We start from the raw sequence: 17,586 nt of genomic DNA on the forward strand, positions 1-17,586 counted from the left end.
TTACAGAAACATCCCACGTATACACTTCCAGAAATCCTTCATGCTTGAAGTACAGTATTCTTATTTTTGGTTAAGTTTACATTTATTCATTTAGCAGATGCTTTTATTCAAAGCGACTTCCAAGAGAGAGCTTTACAAAAAGTGCATAGATCAATGATCATAACAACGAGATAGCCCCAAACATTGCGGTTAACCAAAACATGAAGCATACAGGGTGGCCGCGGGTCCATAAAAGGTCTTAAATCACTTTTCCTAAAAATAAGGCCTTAAAAAGTATTACAATGTCTTAAATTCAGATTGGATGGGTCCTCTTTTTTTTGAGTTTGTCACTGTGAAAATGCAGGCAATCTGTTCTGCCAGGTCGGAAAAAAAATTGTAGGCTATATGCGCTGCGTTGTCTATGGTAAGGTCAAAACATAGCCTACTGTGCAGATTTTGATGACGTAAAGCACCAGCAATACAGGTAATACAGCAATGGTTGATAGCCACTCAACTTACAAACATGGGGAAATGAAAGTTCAATTATAAATGGCTTGAAAAGAACGAGTATTCTTGGTTATAAATAGGTAATAACTCATGAGAATGGATGTATAGGCCTATAAAGACTTGACAAGCAAAAACACTCTTGGGGGTAAATTCACTTTTAAATTTGAAGTGGAGAGAGCATTCTTGGTGCCTGGAAATGCTTATGAAGCGAACTGCGTGTCGAAAGAATTTCAAACTTGGGACAATGGGATCAGAGCGATGGAATTGCACGTGCAGAGCAAAAAACACAGAGACTACGTAAAGGCACGCCAGCAGTCTGCAAAATTGCTAGTTTCTGCTCCACCATTTCCACCGCTAGCAACGATGTCCATGCTACCACGCTGGATGTTACGATAGGAAATCCAGAGCCAACAATTCCATCTGACCTCTGAGCAATTACACACATATAGTCAATGTTCTTAATCTCAACCGATTATTGTCATTTTACTATACTGTTCATTTTGAATTACTATATTATAGTAATATATTATACTATATTTCCACTTTTGATTTGTAATTCCATTCTAAGTTTGGTCTTAAATGTCATTTAGAAGTGGTATTAAAAGGTCTTAAAAAGTCATTAAATTTAACTTGTTTATACCTATAGACACCCTGAGCATACATTGTGAAAACTAAATTCCCAAAGGGAAGAACCATAACGATGCGTTCACACTGCAGCGTTTTTTAACGCTCTGCACCGCTTGCCTTCCCACAGTGCTCCACACTCAGGGGTGTGTTAGAAAAGTTAATACAGAGTTGTAGTTCTCTAAGGTCACTGTTGTAGTTTGTGTAAAACGGTGTCATGGACAAGTGTGCAGACTTGGGTTCATGTACTTACAATATCGATCATTATTGGGGTGTGCTTGCCTTCGGCGAGCACAAACCATTGTTATCTCACATATATATTATTATTATTCTTTTTGCCCCCCTAAAACTTTGTTAATATTTGGACTACATAGACAACCTAGGTGTCAAACGTTTTGTCTTGGTAGCGATTGAGTTGCTTGCATTGGGATTTACGTTTTGTTGCACGGTTTAAGTCGAAATTAAGTTTTTGTGGCGAAAAACGGTGGCTAAGTTGCTAGCCACAGTCACTGACGTTGCTAACGTCACTAACGTCACGAAAACACGCTTGTCTACCTGTAGCAGAACATCAGTTTAGCAGCTCGTTAACTTCTGGGAGATGATAGGCTAACTAGAAACGCCACAAGCAAAAAGACCAGGGCGATAACTATTTACTCAAAATTATAAAATGTAGTGTACAATATGATGTACGCATTGTTATTAAGCTAGTACATCTATTTTCGGAAACAATAGTCTGCGGCTGAGGTGTTAGCTTCATGAGTCTTGACATAGCTTCTGTTGCCCGGGCAACACAGGGCATACATACAACATAACTCTACATCTGTTTTCAATCTTTAATTAAACATTCCTCACAAATACATTTTAGTTTTTGGATTTATTATTTCATTAGTAAACAATTTATTATTTCATTAGTAAACGATTTGACTAGCAAAAAAAAGTGTAATATGAAACACTTGTGAAATGTGTAATCTGATGATTATAGCTAGAGATAGCTAGCTAGTCTAGCTCTACTTTCGTAAACAGTGTACAGTAACGCTAAACGGTCTCCTATTTTCACAAAGGAGTTGGCTCTAGCTGTTTCCCCGGCACATCTCTGCTACTATCTGTTACCAAAAGTGTTCGACCATCTTTGTTGTCTTTGCGCTGTTGGTTAGCTAGAATACAAAGTCATTCTTTACAGTCAAGTAAGTTAAATGTTCGGTTTACATAGTTACAGGCCTACACATTACAACAGATCAGAGTGGTTTACAAAGATTTCTTTTGCATTCATACGTTTCTGAGCTTGCTTTTAAATAACATAAAACATATGTATTAAGATGTTTTTATGAATCAACATGACCTACACCAGCTTGCGATCCACTTTTGGGTCGGGACCCACCACTTGAGAAACACGGTCCTACAAATAGACAAATGCAATATACGTCCCATAGTTTACACGGGACCCTTTCAATACAGCAAAGATGGGTGTTCATTTTTGAATCATTTGCCCTTGAGAGGACTAATTAGTCGTTGAAGAAGCAGGCTGTCTTCCTCATGTTGGGCAACCAACAAGTTGTTTAAAACTTGATTAGAATTTACTTTATAATTTTCCTCTAGCCTGACGTTGTCATACTCATAATTCTAGTCAGAATATGAGTCTGAGAACTCTCCGTTGGGCTTTGACTACGGAGCGTGTTTCAAACAAGCCTGGAAAACAAATGCCTCTTCGCTCAATTGGATAGACCTATGTTCTATCCCTAGATGTAAACACTGGTACTAGTATTGTAGTTTAGAATTGTAAAGTGATAACGAGGCAGAAACGTGCACCGTATGTTCAACGTCCATACTTTTTTATTCTCTCCTTTTCTCTCAAGTCCCATCACATTCCACACAACCTACTTAACATAGGCTACAGCGCCCTTAGGTGGTGTGGTGGTATTGTAATGAATGAACAATAGGTTATACAATATAGACCGAATACACAACATATTCCCCCTCTCTTTAGAAGCTCACCTGTAAACAAAAGTACCATGTTCTGTTCCACAGACACCAGCAGTGCAATACTAAATAAATAATAAGTGCTATCTTTTCAGCATCATCAAATCTTCCCATTAGTAATGTTATTCATAATAACCATAACCAACAGCTTCACTGTAAAATAACTGTAACTTGAACGGGTAATCTCTTTGAGCCCGTAAAATCTCAAAAATGTTAATCACAGTAAGAAAGGCACTCACAACAGCCTAATATAAAACACAATCAGAAATGTTCAACATAACCATAATTTTTTCAGTATTTTCACATCTCAACTTATTCTCTCCTCCTCCCTCACAGTCCCATCAGAACTAGTGTTCATACTCCTTAAGCCAAGCAGGCTCCCTTCTCACTCTCCTAGATCAGTCCATGACCCCAGCACCCACTGGTTGTTGAGCCGACTCCGTCACGGGAGCAGGGGTAGGGCAAGCGACTGGTTCAGGGTCTGCACCCCTGTCTGTTTCACTCTCAGGGACCAGAGAAAGGTGGGTAGCGTTCCATGTACGCCCATCCTCTAACACAAAGGCACTTGAACCAGCTTTGCACATCACTCTGGTAGGTCTCTGAAACTTAGACAGTCCCTTTTTCACATGGAAAGGTTTCCTTACTCTGACTAAGCTTCCCTCTTTAATCTTCGGAACACGTGCTCCCCTTTTCAAATCAGTGTACGTTTTTGATGCCTTCTGTTTGGCGGCGACCCGACTGCGTAGTTGTTCCTCTGGCAGTGGGTCAGTTTTTCGTGCCGGGCCGATGTTAACTTTGGTGCGCATCAGTCGGTTGCACATGAGTTCATGCGGTGACACCCCGGTGGTGCCATGTGGAGTAGCACGGTAGGTGAGCAAGAAATCTTGTACATACGGCTTCCATGGCCTATTCTCTTGCTCGGCAGAGAGCAGTGTTTCTTTGAGAACGCGGTTCCAGCGCTCTACGGCTCCGTTAGCTTGTGGGTAGTAGAGAGACACTTTACTGTGTACAATGTCTCTCGCTGCAAGGTACTCTGCAAATTCGCTGGAGGTGAACTGAGTTCCATTGTCACTCACCAGTTCTGTAGGGTTTCCAAACCGGGAGAACACAGTAGATAGGAAGGTAGTGATCGCCGCGGTTGTGATGGTTGACGTGAAAGCGACCTCTGGCCACTTTGTGTAGTAGTCAGTCAGCGTCACTGCAAAACGACAGTCCCAGTTTGCTGACTCGAATGGTCCCACAATATCTATCCCCACTTTCTGCCACGGTGCATCGGGAAGTGGGATAGGCTGGAGAGGGGCGGGATGCGTCTTGGCACTTTTGTCATTGATCTGGCATGATCCACATGTACGGACAGTCTCCTGCACACACCTGTCCATGCCGGGCCACCAGTATAAGTCCCGCAGTCTCTGTTTGGTGCGGACAACCCCCTGGTGTGTCTCATGTGCCAAGTTAACCAGCTGCTTCCTTAAAGCAACAGGCACGAGTCGTCGGTGAGGGCCCCTGTAAATGATCACATCCTGTAGTGACAGTTCATTTCTTGTGGCAAAGTAAAGTTTGAGCTCTTCTGGCAGGGACTTTGTTGTTTTAGGCCAGCCCCTGTCTATCTGTGCTCTAAGAGCTGTAAGCTCAGGGCACACCTGACATGCCTCAGTAAAGTCTTTCACAGATAGAGCTTTCAATTCTGTGTCCAACAGAGCGACAAGTTCTGGCTCGGTCACTGGCTCTGTATCCTCGTCAACTGCGAGGGGCAACCGGGAAAAGCAGTCGGCAGCCTGGTTTTGTGCGCCAGGACGGTACTCCACATCGTATGTGAAGCACAGTAGTCTCGCAGACCAACGCGCAATACGCATTCCTGCGCGGCCCAGGCCTTTTGTTGCAAGTAGAGTGGTCAAAGCCTGGTGGTCTGTGCGTAGTGTAAACCTAGTACCCCATAGAAAAGTCCTCCTTATGTCTCCACAGTCATGGATTCCAATTTTAGTTGTAACGGCTTCTATTTCCATGGCAAAAAATTAAGAAAGTAAACAAGCCAATTTTTCAGCTGCCCACACACAGGCTAGCGCCTCCTTTTCAACAATGGAGTACTTACGTTCAGCGGAGTTAAGCGAGCGTGAGGCACATGCAACTGTACGTTCTGTCCCATCTGGGTGTCGTTGTGTCAGTACCGCCCCCAGGCCGTAGTCCGATGCGTCTGTAGACACAAAGGTGGGGAAGCTGGTGTCGAAGACGGACAGCGCTGAGCTGTTCACGATGCGGTCCTTGACCTTCTCAAAGCTCTCCTGAGCTGCTGAAGTCCATTGAAATGTGTCCTCACGCAAGGATGCTCGCATGGGCTCCACGAGCGACGCGTAGTTGTTCACAAACTTCTGGTACCACGCTGTGAGCCCCAGGAATGAGCGTAGCATTGTAGCATCACTCGGCGCCGGAGCCTCTGTAATGGCTCTGACGTGTTCGGTGAGCGGCTGCAAGCCCTGGGCAGATATCGTGTGTCCAAGGAACCGCAGGCTGGACCGGTTGAACTGGCATTTGTCATCGTTTAGCTGGAGGCCGGCTCCCTTGATCGCGTCGAGCACCTCCTGCAGGTTGCGGTCGTGGTCCTTCTTGACCTTGCCGTACACAATGACATCGTCCAAGTAATACTGGACCCCCTTGAGGCCTTCCAGTACAAGCGACATCATCTTGGAGAACGCACTTGGAGCTGAGCACAGTCCGTATGGTACTCGTTTGAACCTAAAAAGTCCGTCGTGCGTTATGAATGCAGTCATGTCTCGGCTCTCCTCAGCCAAGAGCACTTGATGATAAGCGTTCGCCAAGTCAATGGTGGAAAACACCGTAGCACCGCTCATCTCGGAGAACAGATCGTCCATATGTGGAAGTGGATAACTGTCCATAACTATTGCCTTGTTAGGCTCACGTAAATCCACGCACAGTCTCACCGCACCGTTCTTCCGTCGCGTGACCACGATGGGTGAAACCCATGGAGATGCATCAATCCTCTCGATCACGTCCATCTCTAACAGTCTCTCCAGCTCCGTGGAGACAGCTTGTCTCACGGAGAGAGGAAGTCTCCGCAGCTTCTGTTGGACGGGCCGTACAGCTTCTTTGCCCTCCTTCACTTTCACATGGTGGACAAAGCCTTTAGCTAAGCCCAGTTTCACTGGTCCAGTCTTGACTTCGGTCACTGGAGCCACAGTTGGAAGCACAGTGTTGTTTACAATGGAGAGTCTCAGTGCCCTGAATAAGTCCATCCCCAAAACAGCCGTACCTGCCTTTTTCACAATGTATAATGTAGCTGGCACTGTAGTATTTTCATGCCGCACTGTAGCTGATAGGCAGCCTAGCACTGGGATATCTGCCTTTGTGTATGACACTAACTTAACCTGAGGTTCAGTCAGGTGCACATTGCTGAAATGCTCTCTATAAACAGGTTCAGGAATGATGGACACAGCAGCGCCCGTATCCACCACTAGTTCTACAAGGCAGGAAGTTGACTTTGCATTAATTGTCACTTCACACGCTATTTTCTGAGCTGTCTGTGTTGTATTTATTCCCAGCACAAAGACTTCACCTACTTTTTTGGCTGGCTTTTCAGCTGACCTTTCAGAAGACTTACAAACTCGGGCAAAATGTCCTGTTTTATTGCATTTACGGCAAGTCACTTTCAGCGCAGGGCAGTCCGGAGCATTTGCAAGATGAGTAGATGACCCACACCTAAAACAGCATCTATCCCCTTGTCTTGGAGTGGCGTTCCCATGCTCCGCAGAGTTGTTCTTTACTCTGTTCTTGAATGGACGTTTGAATGCAGGCTTCGCCGTCACAGCGTGCACGGGAGCCTGGGACTCTGGGCCTAGAGTCCGCGCATATCCGATGGCAGCTTCCACCTGGCATGCAACTCGCAGTGTTTTCTCTAGTGTCAAATTTACATCACTTTGCACTAGCAATCTCTCACGTATCTTCGCGCAGCTAGCATGCTCAATTATCTGATCACGTATCATTTCGTCTCTATATTCTTCAAATCCACACGTCGTGGCAAGCTCGCGCAGCGCGGCAACGTACTCTGTAATGGACTCTTGCGGTCTCTGTACTCTTTGCCTGAACTTATGTCGTTCCACCACCACGTTTATTGCGGGATTGAAGTGTGCACGCAGTGCATTCATTGCCTCACTGTAGGTCGTACCTGTATCTGCAAGTGTGTAAAACACACGCTGGCCCTCTGTACCCAGACAGTGTAAGAGGATTGCACGTAACCTCGTGTCTGGCCAGTCGTCCCCCTCTGCATGAACAGCTAGCAGGTAGTTCATGAACATTTTAGCCCACATGTCGAACGGAATTGTAGGTTGTCCGGCACACGGCAGGAATAAAGCAGGTAGAGGCACTGCTGCAGTCGCCATCCTCGTCGCCAATTTGTTCTATTCCTAGATGTAAACACTGGTACTAGTATTGTAGTTTAGAATTGTAAAGTGATAACGAGGCAGAAACGTGCACCGTATGTTTAACGTCCATACTTTTTTATTCTCTCCTTTTCTCTCAAGTCCCATCACATTCCACACAACCTACTTAACATAGGCTACAGCGCCCTTAGGTGGTGTGGTGGTATTGTAATGAATGAACAATAGGTTATACAATATAGACCGAATACACAACAACCTACAACCAATCAGAGCAACGTAATATGTTGTTTGTTCAAAACAAATTCAACTTAAGCGCTCTTTTGTGACGTGGGTGATTACGTTACTGTTGATCATCTGTCCATCATCGTATAAAGTCCGCCCTGGTAATTTCACTGGTACGCCCAGATTCTGGTTTTCTGTAGTTGTTCCCCAATACGAGACCCTCCAGACCCAACTTCCCGACCAAATGTTTTTGTGGGCGGGGAGAAGTTGGGCTGGCAGCCAGGCTAAGTTTCCTCCTGAGCACTGCCTCTTCATTTGGCCTCCTTCTCTTCCAACCAACCAGTAGGCTAACACCACTCCTCCAGCTGAGTAATATATGTAATTTTACAAATATATATTATCAAGGGAAGATAATGGTCTTGGAACTACAGTCATACACTTCAATGCTTTTGAAATATGTCCTATTGTGTTTACCTGTGTGTGAGACCTCTGCTGTCTGGTTTGCTGAGGTGGGAAGTCTGGAAAAGTATATCAGTTGCACATGGACAATCAGATATTGTAATTAGATTGGCCTACTTTAAACAAAATTCTCAATATAACACAAATGTAGGTGGATTTTTATTGACAGCTTGTCTGGGAAAACAACACCATAACATTAAGCCAATTTAAGACTTGCATGTAAGTAATGTGTCACATTACTTTTCTTAATCCTATGTGTGTGTGGTTTGTTCCACTTCCACTTCTTGACTCAACCAATTTTTTCTCATTGTGGTGTGCTTGCCTTCGGCGTGTTGTCTCACATATATTATTATTATTATTTATTATTGTTTATTTTCGTGCCCCTAAGGCTCAGTCAATATTTGGACTACATAGACAACGTCGATGTCAAAAGGTTCATCTTTGTCTCGATTGCATTGCTTCTATTTAGATTTACGTTCCGTTGCACAGTTTAGGAGATTACAAAATTTTTGTGGGGACAAAGTGCCTTTTGTCGACGAAGGGTAACCTGTGCTAGCTACGTCACCATGTCAACACACGTTAGCAACGACGCATGGATACAACGTGATAGAGACTTTCTAGCACGCAAATTGGAGCTTGGATTAGTGAAAAATACCACCCCCAAAAAATCACAACCATTTGGCTTTGTAGAGAAAGCGATTTCGAGTGGAACTGCGATCTCGCATTTTTGTTTTAGGCCTTGACAGTCTTTGAAATTTGAGCGAGTGCAGGTCGCCCGTGAGACCGCCTCGTCTTTTAGGCGGCAGCCATGCTAGAAAGCATCATAGTTGTATTTTTTGTTGCTAATTTCATAGTTCAATTTTACACGAAAAAACTGAAAGAGGGAAATTTTATGACTATATGACTATTGTGAAAACAGCCAGGTGGTGAGATTTTAATATAGATTGCTGTATGACGACAGCGTACTCTGTTGCTTAGCGACCTCAGCTGATTTGAAGCCAAAATAATGCTCAGTCTATGAAGTTCAACGTCTTTGGCGAACTATTTCTCTGCTGATCATCAATACGAATGGTAACAGATTCATTGTAAAAAGACACACTGTGTTAAGTTATTTTTGTTGGCAAGTAGCCGTGTAATAAGCGGGATAATGTATAGAATGCCGGTCATTATCTGGGAAATAACCCTTCTTCATGGCGAAACAAAACTGGCGAAAACTCTGCTTTGCTTCGTGCCTAACAACTTTCCTTACCTGTTCTAAAATCAGCGCAAACCACGGCCTCTTGGGGCTTATTGCTTAATTATCCCTTACAAAAGAAACGTTCTAATTTCCTGTGCTTTCAAACAATCATTGGAGTGTGGATAGGAACGGCAGCTAGCTTGCCTCTAGCAAACTGCTTTTGAATTAGCCATGTCCCCCTAAATTAATATCTTACTTATTTACTTTTAGTGTGGCTTATTTTCAGTTAGCAGACGGTACTATTTGGATCGCAATTCTATCTGAAATACTGCCAGTGGCAACATTGTTACAGTAGATTGTTTCAAAGGGTGTTCTTAATGAGTCATGCAATATGAGTAGGCTAAATGCTTGAAAATATCACTAGAAGGGGAAAACGGACCCACCTGCATCTGAAGCAAGCAAGCACACCCTACATTTTCCCCAGAAATTGTACCCTCTCTAGTTGATATAAATATAGGTGCTCCTGTCTCGATCAAAATTTACACTGCATGATGCAAGGAATCAGATACGCTGACTAGATGTTGCATGATCTTGTCAACTAGGCTACAGGCTACAGTACTGTACAGCACTCCAAAACATTTTCCAGTAACATTCGCTAGGTTATGGCCACTACACATTTACTGTATGGCTAGCGATTGACTGCCAAACAGCATTTCAACATTGAATGTCAATCGTGTGCTGGGTAAACTAGACTACTGTAGCTAGACTAGTACATTATGCAGGTAGCACAGAAGAAAGTTAGAGCTAGGTTAAGTACTGTAGCTAGCTAGTGACAAGACTTTTTATGAATTTAACACACCAGGGACACCGACAACCTCGGCAACCCTGCGCCAGGTATACATTTTTTGTTACCGTCTCTTTGATCGTATAGAGGCGTATAAAACAAGACTGAGTGTGTAGACACATACGATGAGTTGCTATTCCATCTTGAAATTGTCAAACCTAGAAATGTTTACCATGACCAACAGTTGCTACGTTACAAGAAACAAGATACCAACCCGATTGGCCAATGCTAACATTTTCACGCTCCTCATTTACATAAAGTAGAGAATCCAACTTTCGACGCCCCGCTTGCCTTCCCACAATGCCCTACGTGAGCGTTGACGCCCCGCTCGTCAGTTGTCTAATATCCTTGTCTAAAGTCAGTTACAACTAACCAACAAGAGCAACCAGTCTCTCAATAAGAGTCATTGTGATCCTGGGGGAAACATCAGGTCCAGACAAACCTTCCTAAATGCCGTTGTACTCCCATAAACAAATAAATAGCCCCAAAAAACACTGCGGGAAGCCAAAACATGAGCATACATTGTGATAATCAACCAAGTGCCAATGGGGAGAAACATAAAAGCAAGTAATTAAACAAGTTACAAATGAAAAAAGAAGATCCTCAAAAGTGCGTACCTGTTGGAAAGCAAGCAACAATAATATAATTTACAGCGAGTACAAGTAGTTAACTCAGTTACAACTAACCAACAAGTGCAACAAGTCCCTCAGTAAGTGTCATTGTGTTCCTGGAGGAAATAAACATTGGATCCAACAAATCTATCTAAAGTACCGTTGTACTCCTGGAACAAGTGTGTCTTTAGCCTTTTCTTGAAGGTGTCAGTGTCTCTGATGGAGGTGGGGAGGTGATTCCACCATTGGGGGGCCAGACAGGAGAAGAGCTTGGGTTGGCTCTAGCACCTACTCCCAACTAGCTCCCGGTTCACTGTGGTGGAAAGGGGTCAGACAGTGGCATGAATCTACTGTGAACCAAATTAACCTCAAAAAAATTAAGATTAGTATCATTTTCCAAGCTCACTCACTTTGGGCTTGTAGCCGAAGCTGTTTGCTGGCATCAGGAGGAGGGCTGCTGTCTTGACGGCGCTTAAAACGGCGGATATCCATTTTTAAAATCCCTTCATTACATGAGACGCGAACAGTGTGACAGCAAACTACGTGACGTATGTCCTACCAAAACAAACAATGAACGCCTGTTGGCGGGTATCCTCCCAAAATGGTGGAAGAAGACCTCTGGGGGTGGGACGCTGTGTCGTGATGACATCTCCTCATAATGCAGCGCAATATGGATAGACTTTGTCTTGGGTTTAACAACCTATGAAAATAATAATGAACAACATGAAACTAAAATGACATAAGCTTAATTTAGAATGGCTTAGGAATGATAGGCTATTTAGAATCAGAAGAATCAGAATCAGAAGGGATTTTATTCGCCATGAATGTTTGCACAAACAAGGAATTTACTATGGCAGGGAGGTGCATACATTAAACATATAGGAATATTGAAACTTATATATGTGGACTAACTATACAAAAGGAGCAAAGTCTAGTTAATACTAAGGGGGGTCTAGCTAATACTAAGTGGAATAAAATAAAATATAAAATATAAGTAGTCATAATTTACAATCCAACCTAAAAAAACAGAGTGCAAGAGAACAATACAGTAGTGCAAATTGCAATGTGCAGCGGATGGGAAGAAACTGTTCTTGTGGCGTGAGGTTTTGGTCTTGATGGACCGCAGCCTTCTGCAGGAGGGGAGTGGTGGATGAACACAATGGTGGATAAACACAATTTCCGCAATTTAGAGGTAGATAAAAGTACTTTGTATGTGGGTAAACGCTATTTCCTCATTTCGGGAGGTGCGTAAACGCCGTTTACATAGGAAAACTGAAATCATTCAGAATTCTGCGGAACACCCTACCAGTCAGTGTGGTAAAACGGGCGAACAATATGAGTCTTTGCACAATAGACACAATCTTAATTGTTTGTGCGGCAATATCAAATCTGGGGAAACCACTGGTACCACAGTAAAGCAAGACTGAACAAAAACTATTGGTTTGATCAATTTTATTGACCACAAAAGCACTGTAGATTTCTGTTAATCAAAATGTTTTCTTGAAAAATATTGGTGGCACAAAAATATTAAAAAGCAGCCTCCATGTCTGATTCTAGATCAGCACTTTTGAGCTGCTTTAATGCATCATTAAGGGATGTGCAAGTACTGAGGGTGATATGGCATTTGACTTCTAGCAGCTTATCATCAATGATACCATCAGGGCTTTCTGCTAGCCATGGGTCTCCTGTACACACCACCAACCCTTTGTCCATCATTTTGCAGCCCCTCTCCATTTGCATCTTAGCAAGTTCCTCAATTTCCTTCCCATACCTTGTGGCCACACCCCCCTGGAACCTTGGGTAGAGAGGTGTTCAGCAAGACTCTAACTGGGTCAGTTGTCTCTCACTGAGGCACCTTGCTAGCTGTGCTTGTTATGCGCAGCTTGCGTGCATCATGCCAGAGTGGTTCTATGCTCTGTTTTTTGGTGTTTCTTTCAAGTTCCACCACTTGCTCAGGGCTCAGTTTAATGAAGACATCATAAAATGTCATGCACTTTGGACAACTCAGAGCACTACCATGCTCACTGTGGGGCAAAGCTAAGCTGCTGAACACATCAGGTTCCTCTCTCTGCACATCCTGCTCTCCCTACCTCTGGTGAAATCCTGACTACCTGACTCAGAGACTGTCTCTCTCACTGCTGTCACACATGACAGAAAGAGAGCAGAGACTAGCACAACTACCTAAAAGAAATGGTGAAAAGACCGTACTTGCCTACACTGCCACACACTATAGCCTATATAGTACTGAATCTTTTACATTAGGCTAACTTGTGGATTTGTTGGGCATATGTGGACTATACCTTACCTTCAGGGCTTTAAAAAGCTTTTTGGGTGACACACGTGAACTTGGCAGGGGAAGACAGAGGGGAGCTTGTCGCTGCTTCTTGCCAGGCTTTATGAAATTGCATTGAGCAACAGGTTGTAGATCAGTCTGAAAGAATAATGTAAATATAATTCTAGAGGAAAATGCATTATCATAACATTATGTAGCATTGCATTGGACTTATTGGAAGTATTATCAAAGCTACATTCATTTTGCTCAAACAAAATATCACAAATTTCACACTGAGATTTGAAAAGGCATGGAAATAGTTTGTCATATCTTTCAAATGCTCACCTTCTTAGTCACCCGTGACCAAACACTGTTTTGAGGTGACAGATGGGCCACTTTGTAGTCCATCCTGGACACTGCTCCACAGTAACCAAAATTGTGCCTGTCTACACACTTCTCCATTGCTGCACATATCCAGAGACATGCCATTATCATGGCTAATTGCAAGCATTTAAAAAGCCTATCCAAATGCTATTATCAAATGAAACATGGCTGTATTATAAGCCAGCCTGTTACTTACCCTGCCATGCAAGTGCAATGCCCGCTTTGGACTTAGTCACAACGATCCAGGTGGAGTAGCAATTGGAAAGCGTCTGACCTGCATTGATTTCCCCGTAAACCACACAGGTAGCATTCTTATACATAAGGATGCTATTGACTTTTCCAGAGAGGAAATAGTTATAGGAATCCAAGCTGCGATATGCCTTGAACGCCTTGTGTATATACACATACCCTCTCGACTAGGTATTCAAAGATATGCACCTGACTGATCACCGATAAATAACACAGGTCCACCCTTACAAAAAAGAAGTATATTAAAGTATACTAAAATATGGATAGGACACCTTTAGTTCATTTTGATATACTTTTAAGTATGCTTTGAAAATAGTTCACTTTTGATATACTTTTAAGAAGTATGCTTAGAAACAGAAAATGGTATACATTTCTTCTGGAGTAGGATGTATGTTTTCTGTTATTATACAGAAAAAACAGTCAAAGTACTTTTAAAGTACATTACATGTAATTTTTTAGATCCCTCTTGCAGTGTTTTACTCTGTTTGATTTTTTGGTGGCGGCCTGCCACGGCTACATTTCTGCCACCACGGTATCAGAAATAGGGCTGTACAAAAATTTAGGCCATCTATCAGCAGTGATTATTAGAGTGCATGTCGGAGAATAGCACGGACATGTGCTTCACAGCGCAGTTGAGATTGCGTGTGTGCATCCTTGAGAACTGTAAGTCGTATAATTTGTATTCAGTTCATTTAAGCCTGTTATTCTATAGTTCTTGCAAATACAAATTCAGTTAACTGATGATTTTCGTTGTTTGTATTCTTCCCTTGCTAGCGAAATTGCAATTCTGCCCTTGCTCACGTTTGTATTTTAGGTGCATTATTATGCTCAAGTAGTTTTAATTAATAAATAGTGGGTATATTGTTATTATTTGCTACAGAATGCTTAGCCTATCAAGATCAAATGAAGCAGACAGTGTACATGCTTCCGAGTGGCCTACTTTAATCGATAGGCTAGGCTACTGACCATTTACAATAAGTTAATATAGCTGCAAGCAGCGATGCGGGTTCCTCCGCAAAATGGCAAAATATTATAAAAATGTACATTGTAGAAGGTCAAGAGTTGGACAACAAGAGAGCAAAAGCTTCATGTTGGGCCAACTACAATAGGTTGCATGTGGATTTGAACTCATGAGCATAGGGTTACAAGGAAGCCTCTCTATCCTCTGTGCTACACACCAACTGTTCAGAATGTAAGAGTAGAAAGGGCAAAGTATTAGCTTTGGTCAGCTTTGGGACAAAGGTTAAGAAGCGGTTGACATTTCAAAGTGGAATTGCTTGAAATTGCGCATGGTATTTCATAATGATGTCATCCTGTTTAACTAAACAGATATTCCAATTTAAGACAGGCTAAAAGACTGTGGCTGGATTCAAACCTACAATCTTATACTTTGCAGGTCATTGTTCCTGTCCATTGAGTTATTCTCAGTGTTGAATATTGTCATGTTCAGTTACTGTATAAAAAAGTAAGCTGTTTCTTCTGTGGTAAGAGTTGTTAAATTCAGCGTTTAAACTACTCAAATTCAATCATATTTTGACATACCAAGGTGAAATTGTTGATGGTACTTCAGAGTGATGTCATCTTGAATCCAATAAGGTTTGAAAACCATCAGTCAAAATGATATTTGATTTATTGACACAAAGATATTGAGGCAATGTGGACATTTACATAAATACACCCATTTCTGACATTTTGTATTACATTTCTCATTCCATTTCACCCTATATAAAAATACAGCTGCCCGCACCCTATCCCAATCCATGCCGTTTACCTCCCTCCCAGCGCAAGTCACGCCAAAGCAGAAATGCTGTAGCGGACGCATGAGGTTTAGATGACGACCAAAAATTGCCTCTCACAGTCAAAACACATTGCTCACAACACTGTTTCCAGAATTTCTCAAAGATGGCTTGAAGACTGCTTTCCAGAACCACAGTCAACTTACCATAAAAAATAGCCTCATTGGCAAAAGGTTTATGGCACAGCCTATGATCAACTCCTTGCGGACATTGATGTACGATAGCCGACTCTCACTTCCCATTAAACCACACAACATGCACTCTCAGGGTGACCAACAAGGTTATTTTAACTAACAAACAACAATATTTAAAACATCTAACTGAACGAACGCAACAACTGAAAACCCTTGCATAGCTGTTGTCACCAAACTATTTTCCACAAGTTTTGGCATTTTTTGACATGCCACACTGCATGCTGGGTACCCAAGAGCGCTGACGCTGATGATCTAGCTGTGCTCCGACTGCGTGATATGACGAGATGCTAGTGACGTGCTAAGGTCTCGGAGTCTCCTGAAATGGAACGCGTTTTTCTGCCTTGAAGCTGCGTGCGCATCATCATCAAGACCCCATGTATATGGCAAGATAACATGCAAGCTAACAATTTCTCCAAATCTGACTGCAGCTTTGTATACCATATGTACTGTGTTGTGGTTGTTTTTGAGTTAACAACTTGCTTAATGAATTAAATGGCTGTTGAATGTCAAATCCAACTATAAATGTATAAAAGAGAGTTCCAATCAAATCCGAATTATTTTTAAACCTCGAGGTTTAAAAGACAACCTTTTCCTTAACTGACATGCACCAACTCAGAGAACAAGTGTCAACATCCATTTACATCCACATTTAGTCTCTATTTTTTACTCTACACTTAAGGCATAACTATGTTTAATGTCTGCACCTCTCTGTCACCAACTGTCTCTGGAGTGGGGGGTGGGGGCTTCACAGGGTGTCTACAGGTGTAAACAAGTTAAATTTAAGACTTTTTAAGACCTTTTAATAACACTTTCAATTGAAATTAAAGACCAAATGTACGATGGAAATATAAATCAAAAGTGGAAATATACAGTAATCTTCCCAAACACTGATGTCTGTTCAATATGAACAGTATGGTAAAATGACAACAATTGGTTGAGTTTAAGAAAATTGACTAAATGTAATGTAATGCGAAAGGATAACACAAAAATGGAATTGCTGTCCTAAATTATATTTTTTATTACACAATGGTGGAGCAGAAACTAGCAATTCCATGAATCCCATGATGTACTGATGTGGAGCACAAATCATCCAAGAAGCAGTACTTCTCTTGAGTGGTTTTTATTCAGATGACTAATCATTGGATTCAAGTCAAAAGTATATAACTTGAACTGGTTTCATTACTTAAGACACTAAAAGTCAGCAGCTTGGCATGCTGGGACATGGAAAGGATTAAACATTTAGACTTTCATCAAAGTAAAAAATTATATTCTTTTTCATCAATGTCCTCACAGTAGCTCTGAGCTACTGTGTCTGTGGGGTGACTGTCTGTCTCTGGAGGGGCAAGCAGGGCCTGCAGGCAGGGGCAAGCAGGGCCTGCAGGCAGGGGCAAGCAGGGCCTGCAGGCAGGGGCAAGCATGGCCTGCAGGCAGGGGCAAGCAGGGCCTGCAGGCAGGGGCAAGCAGGGCCTGCAGGCAGGGGCAAGCAGGGCCTGCAGGCAGGGGCAAGCAGGGCCTGCAGGCAGGGGCAAGCATGGCCTGCAGGCAGGGGCAAGCAGGGCCTGCAGGCAGGGGCAAGCAGGGCCTGCAGGCAGTCAGTCAGGGCAGGCCAGCTGGATGAAGCTGTCCTGAGGTCAGGGCTGAAGAGGAGCTGTCCTGATTCAGATTCTGTCCAGCTAGAGGGGGGTAGTACAGCAAGGGATCAGTTTTTCTCTCAGCATCCTCTGTTGAACTGTGTTGAGCAGGCCTCTGCATGACCCTCCAGACCTGTAAAAGTGAAGAAATGATCCTTGTCAGTTGTAAAAAATGCTTTTTACATCTACACTTGACATAAACTACAGTTTTGACTGTGAAAATGCAGTGGCATCACTTGAACTTGAATCCAAATGTGTTGAACTGACAA

The sequence above is a fragment of the Hypomesus nipponensis genome, chromosome 5 (assembly GCF_054491055.1).
Source record: "Hypomesus nipponensis isolate SF chromosome 5, ASM5449105v1, whole genome shotgun sequence".
NCBI lineage: Eukaryota > Metazoa > Chordata > Actinopteri > Osmeriformes > Osmeridae > Hypomesus > Hypomesus nipponensis.